The sequence below is a fragment of the Marmota monax genome, unplaced genomic scaffold (assembly GCF_021218885.2).
Source record: "Marmota monax isolate L192 unplaced genomic scaffold, Marmota_monax_Labrador192_F-V1.1 WCK01_AAM20220418_F8-fsc00086, whole genome shotgun sequence".
In the NCBI taxonomy this organism is placed as follows: domain Eukaryota; kingdom Metazoa; phylum Chordata; class Mammalia; order Rodentia; family Sciuridae; genus Marmota; species Marmota monax.
In genome coordinates this window covers 2,168,565-2,186,254 of record NW_026693086.1, presented here as the reverse complement: position 1 = coordinate 2,186,254, position 17,690 = coordinate 2,168,565, and the positions used below count along the sequence as shown (strand labels likewise).

General features: G+C 42.3%; 1 protein-coding gene and 1 long non-coding RNA gene across 3 annotated transcripts in view; one reads left to right on the top strand and one right to left on the bottom strand.

Moving 5' to 3' along the window:
- Tnrc6a (trinucleotide repeat containing adaptor 6A) overlaps window positions 1-14,669 on the bottom strand; it is a 180,561-nt gene extending 165,892 nt beyond the window's left edge. Inside the window, exon 1 of one of the 2 annotated variants that reach the window (XR_009227793.1) lies at window positions 14,470-14,669. The gene's annotated coding sequence lies outside the window, so the exon portion shown is untranslated. The remainder of the gene's footprint in view (window positions 1-14,469) is intronic. The other variant, XM_058582630.1, reaches the window with a different exon arrangement.
- Window positions 13,811-16,942, top strand: LOC124099501 (uncharacterized). The gene is made up of 2 exons (XR_006853969.2): window positions 13,811-14,553; window positions 14,934-16,942. It is a non-coding gene; the product is annotated as an uncharacterized LOC124099501 (long non-coding RNA).
- The last annotated feature ends 748 nt before the right edge of the window (window positions 16,943-17,690 follow it).

The window sequence follows — 17,690 nt, the reverse complement described above, 5'->3', positions numbered from 1 at the left end:
GCACCTGATTTTGAAATTTTTAATAATTTTTGAATAACAGGGACTCGCTTTCACTTTGCACTGGATTCTCTAAAGTATGTAGTGGGTCCTGCACCCCTCTGAGCCCTGACACCTGAATGAGACTACCTGAGACTCAAAGAACCACCTGGCGAGTCCACAGACTCATGTGATAAATGCATTCTTGTTTCTTAAGTGACTGTTATGCGGTTGCTTTGAAGCACTGTGACAATCAAACCTTTCTTTACTGGGCATCTACTTGGTCCTCCATTAGCACTATCTTCAAATATGCCTCTAATTTGCATCATGTCTCACAAAATAATATTAGATTAAATGAAAAATAGTATTAGATTCAATAAAAAAACAGCTTTTGAACTTTGATTTCTGGAATCAACAAATATCTCTTTCTCATTAAATATGTACCACACAGATGCAAAGAGCTGGTTCAATTTTTTTTTTCCATCAGTGGCTTCCCTGAACTATAAAACAAACCATTGGCTCTCATCAGGACGACAGGAAGTTCCACCATATTTGAATGCCAATTGCATGCACAGCCTATGACCCTATCACTACATTTGCCAATGGTTAGTTTTGCCTTCTCTCCTGGCATCTCCATTTAGGGCTGGCTTTATACACATGTTGATAATACAATGTTTTGCACTTGAATTGGCTATTGTTGTCTTGGCCTGTCTGCATTTCAAAATCAAATTCATCAATTTCATACTAGAAAATATTATTTTTCTGGGCGAGGTGGTGCATGCCTGTCATCCCAGCGGCTCAAGAGGCTGAGGCAGGAGGATCTCAAGTTCAAAGCCAGCCTCAGCAATTTAGTGAGACCCTCAGCAATTTAGCAAGACTCTGTCTTAAAATAAATAAATTTTTTTTTTAAAAAGGGCTGGGAATGTTGCTCAGTGGTTAAGCACCCCTGGGTTCAATCCCTGATACCAAAAAAGAAAAAAAAAAAAAAGAGAGAAAATATTATTTTATACTTGGTTCAGAAAACACACAATGGACCATAGAGTAATTCTACTTTGGAAATGACATGGACTCTCTCCCGGGATCTTGAAGCTATCTGACAAAGTTCTCTGACAGAGTCCACATTGGAGACAAGAGGGGGGGTAAATCTCTTGTTCAATTAAATGCGATTTTTGGATATCGCAGCCACATTTCCCATTCACACTTCCTCTTTCAGCCACTTGGGTGAAATCGACACACGCACAAATGCTTTTGTCCCAACGGAGCCTGAAGTCCCCCTCACCAATTATGCTTCCGAGTTGCACGGTTTGTGCTGCTATTTTTACCGTCACTTCTACACATCCATGAGTCACTTTTTAGTCATTAATCTATTTTTGTTAATCAGGGCCACCACACAACAAGATAGTAACAGGGAAAAGCAAATTTTACATGGGTAAACAATAGCATGCAAATGCTCGAAGATAAACCATCTCATGGGAAGTGGGTTTTAGTTGCACCCTGATCATGTGACCAACCTGAACCATTCTTCAGAACATAACAGGATTCAGTCATTTTTTTGACCATTTAAAACTTATGAAACACTTAAGCACATATTTTTTCCATAGCTTATGCCTCAGAAGCTGCCAAATTATATGAGAACTATTTTATAGACAAATTGATCACATTTTAGAAACGCCCGAACTCCTTATTATTAACTATTAATTTTATTAATAGCTGTTTGTTATTATTATATAAGCCATTCTGTCATCTATTTCTTTCGGAGTATATGTACTTTCTTTTCAAATAGATTCTCTTATTTCACAATGACCCTAAAGAGCAGTGTTGCTACTAGGACTTTATAGAGAGGGAAACTGAGGCTTGCAGAACTTCTCGCTCAAGGTCACAGAGCTAGGAAAGGGTCAGGCAAGGGTCTGCCTCTCCCAGTCGCCTGCCTGTGCTCTCTCTCACTCACCCATTCCCCCACCCACTGTAGGCCCTGGCCACGTTGCATGACCCACTGCTCCCCAGAGAGCTGACCTTCCTTCTTTCTGGGCCCATCTTCTTCCTCCTGTCTGGAACATTCTCTGCCATTTTCTCTCTTGTCCTGGGAACTTCAATCCTCCCTTCCACACCCAGTTTAAGGAACTTCTCTGGGCAGTCAGTCCTTCTACCCACCTCTTGGGACTTTTAACCTTGCCTGCTGTATCAGCCTGAATTGGATTTTTGTTCTTCAGACAAAAATGTGCCCTCGTCTGGAGGGACAGCCGAGTTATTAAGAGTTACAAGGCGACAGGAGAGAATTTACTGCATTGTAGCTGATGGTTCCCTGGTCTATCATTAGTCGACTCTACTTATTGACTGGTGCCTCAATGAATAGTCATTTCCTTACCTGCTAATGTGAGTCTCAGGCCGTGGGAGAACAGAATTAATTTTTATGGCATCCATAACAGCAGCTAGTTAACTTCATGAGACAAAGCGAACATATCCTGTTTTATCCTCTCGAATTTATTCTCTGAGAGTGAGACCTATCCTAGCAGGTAGTTTCCAAATTCGCTAACTCCGAGAGATGGCTGGATATGGCTTCTGGGTTTTCAGAGGACATGGCTGTGTATCAAGGTTGCAAGACTGGATCTTTCAGGTCTGATGGTAATGATGAAAATGATAAATCAATTGGTTACATTATCTCAGAAGAGAAAGGGGAGTGTAGTGGTTAACACAAGGGTTTCTAAATTCACTGGAAAACTCACTTGGGCACCGTACATTTGAGCCTCATTCCCCACAAGTGTGTGTGTTGGTGGCTTACATATGATTACTATTGTAGTCATGTTCAGGATATTACAAACCCATCCATGAGATGGAAACGAAAAAGAATGATGTAAAGCACCTGCATAAATATTAGTTCCATTATTTCCCTTCCTAACCCCAAGGGATCATCCATATATCAGCTGGACTATATTTACACCACTCTTGTCTATACAGTACTCATTGGCAAGCCATTTAACCCCTTGGGAGCCTCAGTTGCTTCACTAGTAAAATGGGAATTATATCAAATATAAAGTTCAACATATTTTGGCTTATTTTTGTTTTGTTGTTTTGTATCCTCTACTGTGTAGCTACATCCCCAGCCCTTTTTATTTTTATTTTTATTATTATTTTTTTATTTTGAGACAGAATCTCACTAAGTTGCTGAGGCCGGCCTCAAATTCTTGATCCTCCTACTTCAGCCTCCCTAGTAGCTGGAATTTATAGATATGTGCCACTATGTCCAACCATGTTGTTCAATATTTATTTGTGGAATAAATATAATGTAATATAATGTCAATGCTATGTAAACGGTTATTGTGGGCCTACTGGGACTAGACCACTATTTAGGACAGGATACACACATCTTGGTAAAGCACCTGTCTTGTGATTGGCCCATGCAAAGTGCTTGGTGAGCAGAGAACAGCTCAGTCAGAGCCTTTAAAAAGCACAGGCAAAATCAAATGCCTTTTCCCCACCCTCCAGAGCTGGCCAGAGGATACCGTGTCCTCCTCACCTGTGGCCATGAATAATTCATCTTCCCAGTGGGAGTAGCTGAAGAAAACAGAGATCATGCAGCATAGCGAGGGTCAGACAGACGCTACAATCCGGCATCCTCAATCCAGACCCTAGCTCTACCACTTACTGGGCAGGTGACCTGGGTAAGTTATATACTCTCCCCTGCCTTACTTTCTCCATCTGTGCAATGGATGTGAATATTAGCACCAACTTCACAGGGGTATTACACAAGTTTCTCATTGTAGCATGCCTGGTAGGTCAGAATTGTTGTATAAGTTTATTATATAAATAGAGTTGTTTCCTGGTATCAGAGGGGGGATTGGCTCCAGACCCCACCAGTCCCCCTCCTGGGGTACAAAATCCATGGATACTCAAGTTCCTTGTGTAAATTGGCACTCTACCTGCAGATAAGCTACAAATATCCTTCCATAAACTATAAAACATCTCCAGGTTATTTACAAAAACTAACACGCTACAAACACTAGGTAAATAGTGGTTATGCTGCAATGTTTGGAGGATAGTGATAAGGGGAAAAAGTCTACACCTTTTCAGTGTAGATGCAAAAACTTTTTTTTCATATATATTCAATCTCTGCTTGGTTAAGCCTGTGGGTGTGGGCCCTAAAGATACCGAGGGCCCACTGTATTCCAACTAATAAAAGAAGTGTTATTTCTTCTTCACGTTAGCCATTAAAATGATTAAACTATCTTTTTTTCCTGTGTGTGTGTGTGTTTCTAACAGGATGAGCTAATTAGCCAGCACAAATCACCAGGTTCTCTATAAATATGTATTTCTCACTCACAATTCATTCATGACAATTTGGTTTATATCTCAGTGTCTGGTGATTTGAGTTAATATGAATTTATCCTGTTGAGGTTCCAGGGACACTGACACAGTGTAATTTGAGGGTCAGTACCTTAAAAAGCTCCTCCTTGCCCCTTCTGGTCAGTATCCCCCAGATAAACCACCAATCTGAATTCAGCTACGTTTGTTTTTTCCTAGTCTGAACCTCATGTAAGTAAACTGAGGCAGAATGGGCTAGGTGCTCTTTTTGCACCTGGCTTCTTTCATTTAACATTACACCTGTGAGGCTCATCCTTGTGGCTGTGTGCAGTATTAGGCTGCTTTTCTTCACTGCCATGTAGTACTCCCTTTATGACTTCTGTCTCTTTAAAATTTCTAAAATTTCAAAAACCATTGTGAGGGCTAGCAGACAGCTTCATGGTAGCGTGCATGCCTAGCATGCAAGAGGCCCTGGATTCCATCCCCAGTGCTGCCAATAAAACAAAACAAAACCAAACCCAATGTGAAGGCTGGGGTTTGGCTCAGGGGTACAGCACTTGCCTAGCACTTGTGAGGCACTGGGTTCGATTCTCAGCATCGAATATAAATAAATGAAGGCTCATCAACAACTAAAAAAAAAAAAGTTAGAGTATGTAAGTGTGATCTCACTTATGCAAAAATTCAAAAACAGGCGATCGGAGTGCTTCACAAGTGTACATTACATTCATAATTCGTGCATTTTCTGTGCATGCTGAATAAATTTTAGCCGAAAGGCGATACACTGTTCTAAATTCTTTCAGATTAATTCTCCATTGAGAAGCATAGAAAAGTTGGTTTATCACACACACACACACGCACACACCCCTGTTTGAAAGGCAAGAAATGGCAGAGTCAAGTTCAGGGCCAGACAGGAAGTCCACAGAGGGAAGGGAGGTATTGGCAGAGTTTCCCCTCTAGAGGCAGGATGGGGCAAAAAGCTTTGGTCAAATTCATAAGACGGGGAGTGGAGGACAGCAATTGGGACTCAGGGCTCTGGTCAACACTGGAGGCTTCCGGGGGCTTCGAAAGGCCCATAGATTGGGCACAAGAGTAAACAGAAAACAGGGCACCCCTCACAAGAACAGAAACCTAGCTTTCAGTCATCTCTGTCTCCCACGGGATTGCCACAGGGGTTCTTACCCTGTGCTCTTGGGTATACCTCAGGGGTCCGTGAACTTGGGTCAGAAAAAACACTACAGCTTTGGGCTGGGGATACAGCTCAGTGGTAGAATGCTTGCCTAGCATGCATGAGGCCCTGGGTTTGGTCGCCCCAAAATAACAATAATTATACAAATTACAGCTTTGACTCTATGTCCTCTAAAAAAATGTACTATTTCCTTAAACTGTGAAAGTAGGCAACAAATCACAGTAGTATGAGCAGTACTGTGGCTTATCGCCAAGAAGAACCACAAATATTTTCATATCATTCTGCAGTTGTTGTAGGTGTTTAAAAATATCATTTATAGTGATTCAAAAATATGGTAGCATTAAACCTGTCACTAGATTTTGTTATTGAAAACATGCATAAGCAGATTGATGTGTATATCGCCAATTTGTTTTTAAAATATTTTGATGAGCCAGGCATAGTGGTACCTGCTTGCAATTTCAGTGGCTCTAGAGGCTGAGGCAGGAGGATCTCAAAGCCAGACTCAAACTTTGCAAGGCCCTAAGCAATTTAGCAATTTAGCAAGACCCTGTCTCTAAATAAAATTTATATATATATATATATATATATATTTTTTTTTTTTTTTTTTTTTTTTTTGAGAGAGAGAGAGAGAGAGAGAGAGACTGGGGATGTGGCTCAATGGTTAAGCACCCCTGAGTTCAATTCCTGATTTCAAAAAAATATTTTTTTTTTGATAAGTACATTTCAGTAAAATTTATTTTCATTATGCATTTATCTACTTTGTTCTAAGAAGGGATATATAGATTTTAAAAGACTACTTAAGTGAATTCTAGCATAAAACATGTTAGGAATCCCTGAGTTAAGACACTCAAAGGACTAAGTAGATGAATCTACTATTATACTTACAGATTTTAGCACATTTATTTTTTTGTTGTTGTTCAAAAATATATCATTCGTTCTTTTTATTGAGACATAATGTTTGCACATTTTTATGGGATACATTATGGTGATTTGAAACATATAGACAATGTATAATAATCAAGGAAGTAAGCACTTCCATCTCTTCTAATGTTAATAATTTTTATGTGCTAGGAACTTCTTGTAATAATTTTGAATATGTCATAGATTGTTTTAATCAACAGTTACCCTACTGTGCTGTGGAAAACTAGAATTAATTCCTCCTCTGTGTTTTGGTACCCCTTGTTTAACTTTCTTTCCATTATATCCACCCTTCCCAGTCTCTAGTAACTACTATTCCACTCTGTTTGTCTACTAAATTGACTTTTTTTTTTTTGAGTACTGGGGATTGAATTTAGGGGTACTCAACCACTGAGCTACGTCCCCAGCCCAGCACATTTCTATTACTAAGAAAACAAACATAAAAGAAAAAAATATAACAGACTTGTATAATGTGATTAAAAAATATGTCCCAACAAGTATAGGTATCCCCAAATCTCAGAATATATATTCTTTTCAAGTACACATGGAAAATTTGCCCAAACTGACCATATGCTGGGTTAAAAAGAAGTTAACAAATACCCAAGGACGAAATCATAAGTATAACCAAATTAGGATATAAATTCTTTAAAATATGTATATATTTTTTAGATGTAGACGGACACAATACCTTATTTTATTTATTTTTTATGTGGTGCTGGGAGTTGAACCCAGGGCCTCACATGCACTAGGCAAAAGCTCTCTACTACTGAGCCACAACCCCAGCCCAGGATATAAATTCATACTGAAAAGAGAGGTATCCCACTCTGTTTTAGGAGCTAAGCAATATGTTTTATACTCTCTTTTCCTACTGGAAATTATAAAACATTCTAAACCAATGGCAATAAAAATATCACATGCCAAATTAAGGAACCAGTTTTTTATAACTTCACATTCATCTATTAGTAAAGAAAGGCTGAAAGAATCAATGTTCTAAGCACCTATATCAAGAGGTTTTAGAAGATGATAATAAATTAAACTCAAAGAAACTAGAAGGGAGAAAATGATGCAGCTAAGAAATTAACAGAACAAAAAGCAAACATATAATAAAGAGGATTAACAGAGACAAGAGTTGGGTCTTTGAAAAAAAAAATTTTGAAAGAATGGCTAAATCCCTGATAAAATCTAATCAAGAAAAAAAATCAGGATAGGTAAAAGGGACATCACTACAAAGCCAACAGATATTGAAGATTCATCAGGTTCTGAGTAACTATGTGTAAGTTAAATTTGAAATTTTAGATGTAATGGGTAAATACCTAGGGGAAAAATACGTATTAAACGATACAATACAGAACCAGGAGAAATTCTTCACATCTATTAAAGAGAATAAACCCATATTCACAATTTTTCCATAAAGAAAACTTTAAACTTGGATGGCCTCATCAGTGAATTCTGTCTCACATGGAAGGAAAAAATTATGCCAATTTTACACAAACTCTTCCAGGACAACTACAAAACAATAACAAAATATTTCCTCATTTTATGACTATAACCCAAGTTCATTACCAAAATCTGATAAGATCATTATGGGAGGGCTGGGGTTGTGGCTCAGTTGTAGAGCACTTGCTTAGCATGTGGGAGGCCCTGGGTTCCATCCTCAGCACCACATAAAAATAAATAAACAAAATAAAGGTATTGTGTCCAACTACAACTAAAAAATAAACGTTTAAAAAAATCATTATGGGAAAAAACACAGAGGTAAAAATCATCAATACATATAAGCCAACTTCAATCTAGATGTAAATATAAAAATATAAACAAATTTAAATCTACTTCTATGAAAAAGATACTGTATCTTCGTGGCTAAATTGGAATTATTTCAAGAAAACAAGATTTGGTTTAACATTTGAAAATTCAACAATATAATTCACTATCCTAAAAGAATGAAGTAGAAAAATCATTTCAGTGTCTCAAAAAAAAAAAAAAAAAAAAAAAACAAACCCAGAAACTGGTAAAATTTATAATTAAAAAAAAAAAAAGTAAAACCAACTCTGAGCAAAGAAGAAATACAGAGGGATTTTCTTAATCTGACCAAAAAACTAAACTCTAAAAAAAAAAAAAAAGAAAAAAGAAACCCTTTTGGCAAACATGTCACCTAATTGCATAATGTGGAAATTGTGTCCTCTGCGATCAGAATGAGAAAGAGGAGAATTGTTTTCACGATTTCTATTATATTGCATTAGAAGCCTTTGCTGGTAAAATTGGGCAAGAAAAAAAAGACATTAAAGGATGTAAGAACTGGAAAGAAACAAAAACAACTTGTAGGAAACGATTTGACTTATGCATACTCTAGGATCCAGATACAGCCTGGAGGAATTCATTCCCAAGTTCATGACCAGACTTGCCCATGAATGTTCGCAGAGGCATTATTCATAACACCTGGAAACTGGAAAAAAAATTTCCAAATGCCAATCAAGAGCAGAATGGACTAAAGTGTGGTATGTGCACATAAAGGATTACTATGTACTGGTGAAAGTGAGCAAACATATATAAACATGGATGAGCTTCAAAAATAAAGCAGTGAGCATGTACAACTGTGATGCTCTCATTAGAAGAATAAAATCGTGAGCAAAAGAAGTCATAGAAGAATATCTACGGTACGATTACACTAACACCTCAAATGGTCAGAGTTAAATAGTACACTGCTTAAAAAATGTCTGCATATGTGATAAAACTATAGAAAGCAGAAAAATTCTTATTGCAAAAGTTAAGATAGAGGTAGCTACTAGGGAGGGTAAAGAAAGATGCTATTGGAGGACTTCAAAGGTAATGGGTGGTTTTAACAATTCTTTGGGCTGTACATATATACTTTGCTCATTTTATGAAGGATGCATCTCATTTAAAAAGCTTTTCCAAGGGGGCTGGGGCTGTAGCTCAGTGGTAGAATGCTTGCCTAGCATGTGTGAGGCACTGGGTTCGATTCTCAGCACCATATATAAATAAATAAAATCAAGGTCCATCAACAACTAAAAAATATTAAAAATAAAAATAAAATAAAAAGCTTTTCCAAAAGCAATTTGTTTTAGATCTAATTACCAGTTTACAGAAAATACAAAGGACAGATGAATGTATTCAATTATACCAAGAGTAAGTAATCCGCAAAGTTCCAACTTTTGGAAAACCTGGAGGACAAACGATTGTGTTTCTGTAACACAAAATTTCAAGGGGAAAAATAAAACGAAAAGAAGAAACCAATAAATTACAAAATATTTAAAATATATATTAGCAAATCGCCATGTATAGGTTTGTTCAAATACTCAGACTCAAATTATCATATGACAATTGCCAGGGGGTAATTGACTGGTTATTTCATGATAAATATTTACTCTTGATTAGGGATGGTGGTGATGGTATAGCTATGTTTAAAAAGGGTTCCTTGAGGCTGAGGGTGTAGCTCAGTAGTAGAGAACATTCCTAGCGGGTACACAGTCCTGGGTTTGATTTCCCAGCCCTGAAGACATTTTTTAAAATTTTTTTAAATTTATTTATTTATAATATTTATTTATTTTTTAGTTTTTGTCGGACACACATTTTTGTTTGTATGTGGTGCTGAGGATTGAACCCGGGCCGCATGCATGCCAGGTGAGCGCGCTTCCGCTTGAGCCAATCCCCAGCCCACATTTTTTTTAAACAATTAAAAAGGGGTCCTTTTCTTTTAGAGATAGTCAGTAAAAAAATAAAATAAAATAAAAATAAAATTATATATGAAATTATAGCATGTCCAATATTTGATTCAAAATAAAACTGGGAAGGAGGGATGATATAGAGAAAACAAGATAGGCTATAAGTTGAAAATTATTGAAGTTAATGATGTCATACTAGGCTTCATTAAACTATATTTGTATATGTTTGAAATTTTGCATAATAAAAAAATAAAGACCAGGAACCCAGGAGATTGGACTTTGCCTTATCAAGATCTGTTTGGAAAGGGAGGGGGAAGAAGTGAGCATGATATTTGGGGGTTGATTATCTCCTTATTTTGCCCAGAAAAGCTTCATAAAACAATGTAGATGCATATTTTTCAAAATTTAGTGTGCATATAAATCACCCTGGGTGTTATTTAAAGTGCAGACTTGGGCCGGGCATAGTGGCACATGCCTGTAATTCCAGTGGTTCTGGAGGCTAAGATAGGAGGATCATGAGTTCAAAGCCAGCCTCAGCAAAATCGAGGTGCTCAGCAACTCAGTGAGACCCTGTCTCTAAATAAAATACTAAACAGGGCTGGGGATGTGGCTCAATGGTCCAGTGCCCCTGAGTTCAATCCCAGATACCAAAATAATAATAATAATAATAATAATAATAATAATAAGAAGAAGAAGAAGAAGAAGAAGAAGAAGAAGGAGAAGAAGCAAATTTGGATTCAGAAGGTCTGGGGCAGGGGCCTATCGTCTGCATTTCTGCCTTCAAGGATGAAGTTCTTTCCCTGCAGTCTAACCCCGATTCCCCTGAGCACACCCTCCACCCATTCTTCCATTCCCACTCTGGTCCAGCCGGGAGTCTGTGGCTCGCCTTTCCAATCACTCTGTTACCACCCTTTACATACACTGCCTTCTTCTCTATGGAATTTTACTCAAAAAGACCTGCTATCCTCAGATGCTTCAGCCCAAGCACTTCACTGGGGAAAGCGACACCATTTGGAGTGCATGCTCTGCTCTCAAGAAGCTCCCGGCTTGGCCCGGCAACCCTGCCCCTTGCTGCATCTGTCCTCATTTCCCTCTCTCCGGGATGATCACTGAGCTCCAGAGGGTTGATCACGTCTTCATCCTGAAACACGCCCAGTCTTGGCTTGGCGAGACTGTTTGGTTTCCCTCCTTCTCTTTTGGTCTCCTTTATCTGGGTGTCTCCTTCATCTGATTTTTAAATGTTGGGGCAGCCTGGGGTTCCAGATTAGCCCCTCTTTGGTTTCTCTCTTTATCTTTACACTCCAAGTGACCCTAACTCGTCTTCCAAGTTTACATATCACCTCTAAATCTCTGAGTCCGATTCCCATTGTCTATTGCCTATCTTGTTAGCAATCTCACAGGGAAGGAAAATATAATGGGTCCAATATGGAAGGCGTGATTTCCTCCTGTCTTCTTGACCTCCAAAGTCAAATCTTCCCTGTCTTTCAACCTTAGTAAATAGCATCATCAATGTGGGGATCTCCTATAATAGGTCTTTCTCTTCAGCTCCTGTACCTAATCCATCAGCAAGATTTTTTGTTTTGATCTCTTAAATATTTTATTAATCTTCCCATTTCCTTTCTATTGACATGACAATTACACTAAATTAAACTGACTCTTGTTTATTTCTCAAAACAGCCACATATTTCTTTGCCCCAGGGCCTTTACACATGCTATTGCCTTGCCTAGAAAATTTCAGCACACTGAATTCCGTATGGCCCAAATTTCATTAAAGAGTAACAATCTCAAAGGTCTTCCTGAACTCCAGAACCTTCCCAAATAATCCTGTGAGAAAAGGAGACCTTACTGCACCACATCCACCCTATTCTAGACACTTCTTTGATCTGCATCCAAATCAAACGCTCAGACTTCTGCTGTTGTAAGTCAGCTACACAACCAGGGAGAAGTACGTCTCTACTCACAAAACTGGCTCCAAATTTCCTGTTGGCTTTCAGTCCCCCCCCCCACCCCGAGTATTAGAGGGACACAGACTCCAGCTTATCTTTTGAAGCCATGTAGTCACTTTGGGGAAAAACAGACACAATATTTTGTACCAAGAGGTACGTTTCTCCATGAGCGAGTATGGGCTTGAGGTTGTAGCTTGTCTTGGCCAACAGAGCAAAAGTGACACAATCCAAATAGATGTCTGAAAAGCATGTGTGCTGGGGTTTCCCCTCTCTTGGTGCTTTTGGAACCCAGCTGTCCCATGAATAAGGCTGGACCAGCCCACTAGACATAGAGAGGCGAGGCCCCCTTGATTTTAGCTGCCCCTGCCAATCATCAGACACCTGTGCAGGACCATCTTGAGAACAGCTCTCAAACAGCCCATCAGCCGACTCGCTTGACAAATGAACCCAGGCAAGAATGGGACTGCCCAGATGATCCCAGTGGCAATTGCCAGTTTGCAGAATAAGGAGCCAAGCAGAAGTGGATTTAAGCCTCTACCTTTGAAGCAGTGTGTAATGTAACACAAATAGACACACTTTTTTTTTTTTTGGTGCCAGGGATTGAACCCAGGGTCATTTAACCACTGAGCTACACACTCAGCCCTTTTAAATTTTTATTTAGTTCCCGGGTCTCACTAAGTTGCTTAGAGCCTCACTAAGTTGCTGAGGCTGGCCTCAAACTTGCAATCCTCCTGCCTCAGCCTTCCAAGACGCTGAGATTACAGGTGCGCACCACTGCGCCTAGCATAGACACAGTTCTTAAAGAATTCTTTTCATGCTGCAAACCCTGTTCTGCTGCTTTCCTGCTTAAAATGCTTTTGTTGATCCTGGGATGAAACTAAAGTCACCGAGCAAGGCCGACAGAGTCCCATGCCATCTGGAATGTCTGCCTGGCATGGGCCCCCTTGCACCCCTGCCCAGCCCACCACCTTCCTCGCTGCCCAAGTCATCCCAGGCTCCAGGCCTTCCCCCAGGCCCTTCCCTCAGTCTGGAAAGCTCTTTCTGACTCCACCTGCTCTCTCAGATCCCAACTTACACATCACATCACCAGAGAGGTCTTCCTCTTGCAACCCCTTTGGTCTCCCCCAGCTGAACTCTGCCTTCCGGGATACATTCCCCTGGTACCCTATTGTTTTCCTCCTTAGCAAATATCCCGGTTTGAAACGTGTTGTCTCATGTGACATGTTTAATAGTTGCCACTCCCAATGGATTGCGAATGCCACCAGAACAGATGTCCCTGTTTCGTTCACCAGTGTAGCCCCCAAATCTGCACAGTAGCTGCCCTGTAGGAACTGTTGATGGCTATTCTGCGGGAAAGACTACCATGGTGGTTAACTGTGTAGGCTCTGGATCCAAGTCCTACCTCTGTCCCTGACTGGCTGAGTGACCTTAGGCAAGTGAACTAACTGCTCTGTGCCTCAGTTTCCCCATCTCTAAAAATAAGGCTAAACATAGCACCCTCCCCTTGAGCTGTGGATGGGTTGTTAACTGGGGGGCTGGACAGATGTTGGCATGCCCGGATAACAGTGAACCAGCAGCTTCGGGCCTGGCCCTCATCCCCTGTGCCTGTGGCTACAGACCAGCCATGACTGAATTTACATCCGGCTTGCCCATGGCTAGTTTCTCAGCCAGTGCTCTGCGTTGTTCTGCACAGGTGTGGCCTGCGACACCTGAATGTCCCCTGAGCACCCAGCTCTGGAGTTCAGCTGCTGCCTTTGGGCCTGTTTTTCCTACAGAGAGTCAAATGTGTGGTGTCAGAGATCCTCGTCTCTGGGCTGTCACTGTGTGTCCTGTCACTGGGGGAGCCCCTAGCTGCGCCGGCCTCGGGAGCCCACAGACAACCTCCTGGGAGACAGCAGGGATGGTCACAAGCAATGCGCTCAGGTCCCTTAACACCTAGGTGCGCACAGCACCGCGACAGGAAGTGGGCAATCCACCTGGTCTTGGTGAAGACAATGATTTTGAAGGGACAGTCAGTACATTTCCAATCATCAAGTCATTTAATGGACGAAGCTGGTCCCTTTCTTTTTGGACAGAAAGAATAACAACAACAACAAAAACCCTAGGCATCTAATTTTTTTTTCTCATTTTTTTGGAAAGCGGGGTGAGAGGAACTCCCAAGAAAACCCCTGGGGAGACAGCGAGTGGGGTGAGTGGAAAGGAGATCGGAGGGCTGCAGAGGGCGGAGGTGAGAGGTGGACTCGGGGAGGCCGAGAGCGACACAGGCTGGGGACCGAGGGCGAGCGGCAGGCTCTCCTCCGCCCCAGCGGGACCGCGCGACGCCCGCCGCTGCTCCCGGGGACCGCGGTGGCTGGGCAGGGCCGCGGGCTGCGGCGGGCGCTGCCTTCCAACGTGCCCGGGGACGTCCCCGGTGCCAGCCGATGAGGCGCGGAGGACGGCTTCCCGGATAATCGCCCCAACTTACCAGGCGCGGAGTCCGCGGCTGCAAAAGGACGGGCGGGCGCCGGGGCCAGCGAGGGCCCGGCCTCCAGGTGCCCGGAGCGCACAGGTTAGTGGCCGCACGGCGACGGGCTGCCCATTCGGTCAGGCACCAGCGCAAAGGCAGGGAGAGCCAGACCAAAAGGCAAAGGAGAGGAGGGACCTGCTTGTGTTTTTGTATTTAAATTGTTTTCGAGCCCACGTAGCCCCGGGAGTCACATGCCGCCTCCAACATCACCGGAGCCATCACATGATACAGGTCCTCCATCATGTGATGCGACGATTCGGCCTAACTTCAGTCCCCAACCCCCACCCCTGCTCCCAGACTGACAGATAAAAGTGCCCAAATCAGTGACAGGGAGGGACGCAGATGGAGGATCCTCAGAGTCCCCGCGACGCGACGCTAAGATCTTGATGAATAGTTAATACGCCTCCCTCTCTCCTCCTCAGCTACTGCCACTTGGAGCGGTGCCAGCCTCATTTGAATCCCAGCCTTTGTGAATAACTCAAGTGTCGCCACCGTTGCTCCAGCAATCGCAGGGCGTCTGGGCTCACACCACCCTGCCTCGCCCCGGGGAGCCCAACGGGGCTGCCTCCCTCCCCGCAGCCTCCAAGCCTCGAAGGGCGGTGGGGAGGCTGCCCTGGCTGAACCTTCTAGGCCTGTTCCCACCCCGCAGCCGCAGCAGGAGGCCGGTGGGACCCGGTCTGGCTTTCTGCCAAGTCTGTCGCCTTTCTACCTGGGAATCTATCTGGAGCCCTGGCTGTGTGCAGAGGCGTCTCTGGTGTGCCAGCGCATCTTCTCTCTTCATCAGGAGACAATTAAATAGGTTTGGTTTAAACGTCTGCTAGGTGTGTCCTCCCGCTGGGGGGCCTCTCTTCCTCACTCAGACCTTCTGTTAGACGTTTTGGGTAGAGTGCCTCCTGTGCTGCAGGTCCTGTGCTGGGCACGCAAAGAGCCCAGAGGGAGGGGGAGACGTTGCAGCAACGCATACAACCAGCCTCTGCCTCGAGGTGCAACTTGTCTACTCGAGGAAGGGGTGCAAACAGATGGGACAGATGCAAATTTCACCTTCACACACACTCTGGTATGCAAAAACGGTAAGTCCTCCGTTTGTCCACACCCAAACTTCTGTCTCCGCCCCCATTATGCTCAAGATAGGAAAATCAATCTAATCATCTCCAAATAGATTCAACTGGGTGAATTTTTCTTTGCTTCAGATTTACAATAGGTCAAATGAGTGGTTTGTCTCAAGTCACCCTCCTCCCTAGGATTGACAGTCAGCTCTGATGCTCAAACACCAGACATTGTGCTCATTGTGTGGAATGCTTTCTTTAGGAGAGAGTGTGATTTGCTGTTGCTTTACTATTTGGGCCTTGTTGAAGCAGAGGAGGATGATATTTAAGACCAACTGGGCAGCCGTGTTAAATGCCCCTCAGAGGAAGAGGCCTGCTCCAAACCACAAGTTTTGATCTCTTAGGTTCTATCCGGTGAGAGCAGAGAAGGGGTCTGTGGCAGACATAGTACAGGATTAAATTTCCCATGGGACAGAGAAAGTTCCAGGTAGAAATGAGGTCTGGGTGAACAGAGGACTTGGCGTTATACACCTGAGTTTGTGTGACCATGAACTTTGCATTTCTGTTGCCTCCCCCAGAAAATGTGTGCCTCAGACAGGAATCTTGTGCACATTCCTCGTTGGCGAGGCATAGTGCTTTGTCTGCTGAGCCCCACTTCTGCTCCAACAGCTGGAGAGGACTCCTTTCTCCCGCTACAAGTACTCCTCCAGGGATAGGTACAGGAGTGTAGAGGGGTGAAAAGCGTTGTCTGTGTGGAAATTCTGGATCCTCCAGAGGCCTGTGAGAAGAAATGCTCTTCTTCTTGCCACCTTTTGTACTTTGATGCAGTTATAGGAGAGAATCATTATGTGAGGAGGTTAAAAAAAAATTGACAAACTGGAGATGTCAGAGTGGAAGGAAGGGGAAAAGAGGTTCTTGATGGAACTGATTTGGCAAACTGACTCTGGGACTGTCTGTCTTAGACAAATCACAGATCTTTATGGTTTGAACCACCTTTAGTAAAGTATTTTATTATGTATGGTTGGAACACATTCCTACTGAAACCGCATCTGGGGGATTTGACAGTTGTCCCCCGGTCATCAGTGGTGTTTGAAAAAGAGAGAAGTTGTGGAGATGCAAGTCTGATGCAAGATTAAGAAGTAAATGGGAAAATTCTGTTTCTGGCAATATGGAGGACCAAATATGGAGGACCAAATAGTCACAGAGAAATTCTGGAAAAATGTAACAACATTCTTGTAAGTGCATAACTGAGCTCATTTAGAAAGAAGAAAAAACCGTCAGAGCTAATCTACCTTGGGGACTGCCGTGGCTAGGAACATGGTAGCCTTGGTAGAATGGGCTGTAACTCCAACCAGATATAAAACTTAAATAAAGTCTTGTATTGAGAGCTGAAACTTCCATGGCTACTTAAGAACCTTGAAGCTGTATATCCTTGGTGAAAATGTGTGTGTCATAGCTAATTTTATGCTCCAACTTGAGCTCCCATGGGGTGCCCAGATTAAACATTATTTCAAGGGGTGTCTATAAGGGTGTTTCTGGTTGAGATTTAGTTTTTAAATTGTTACATTACAATTATACATAAGTTGGATATATTTGTACATAAACATAATTTGGTCAATTTCATTTAATTGGTAGACTCAGTAAAGCACCTTGCCCTCCCCACAGTAGGTCCTTCACCCAGTCCTTTGAGGGCCTGAGAGAACACAAGGTGGAGGGAGGAGTTCTTCCCTCTGGCTTTCTGCCTGCTTGAACAGGAGAGCTCATCCCAGCTCCTCCAGCCTCAGAATGAGATCCACACCATCACCTCCCCTGGCTCTTAGGCCTTCAAACTCAGACTGACTCATGACAGGGGTCTGCCTGGGCCTCCAGCTTGGGGCAGCAGACTGGGGCTTCTCAGCTCCCGCAATGGCATGAACTGGTGCCTCATAATACATCCATCTTTGCTACTGAGTCAGTTTCTTTGGAGAACACCGATAAATACATGTGCAACAGGGAAAAAGTCCACTTTTAAGCCCAGAAAAACACTGAAGCTTATATGTGTTGACCTGAATTATGGGTCAAGGAAAAAAATTCTTTAATGATAATTAATCACTTGAACATACACTACTTTTACAACCCAGTAATACAAAAAAA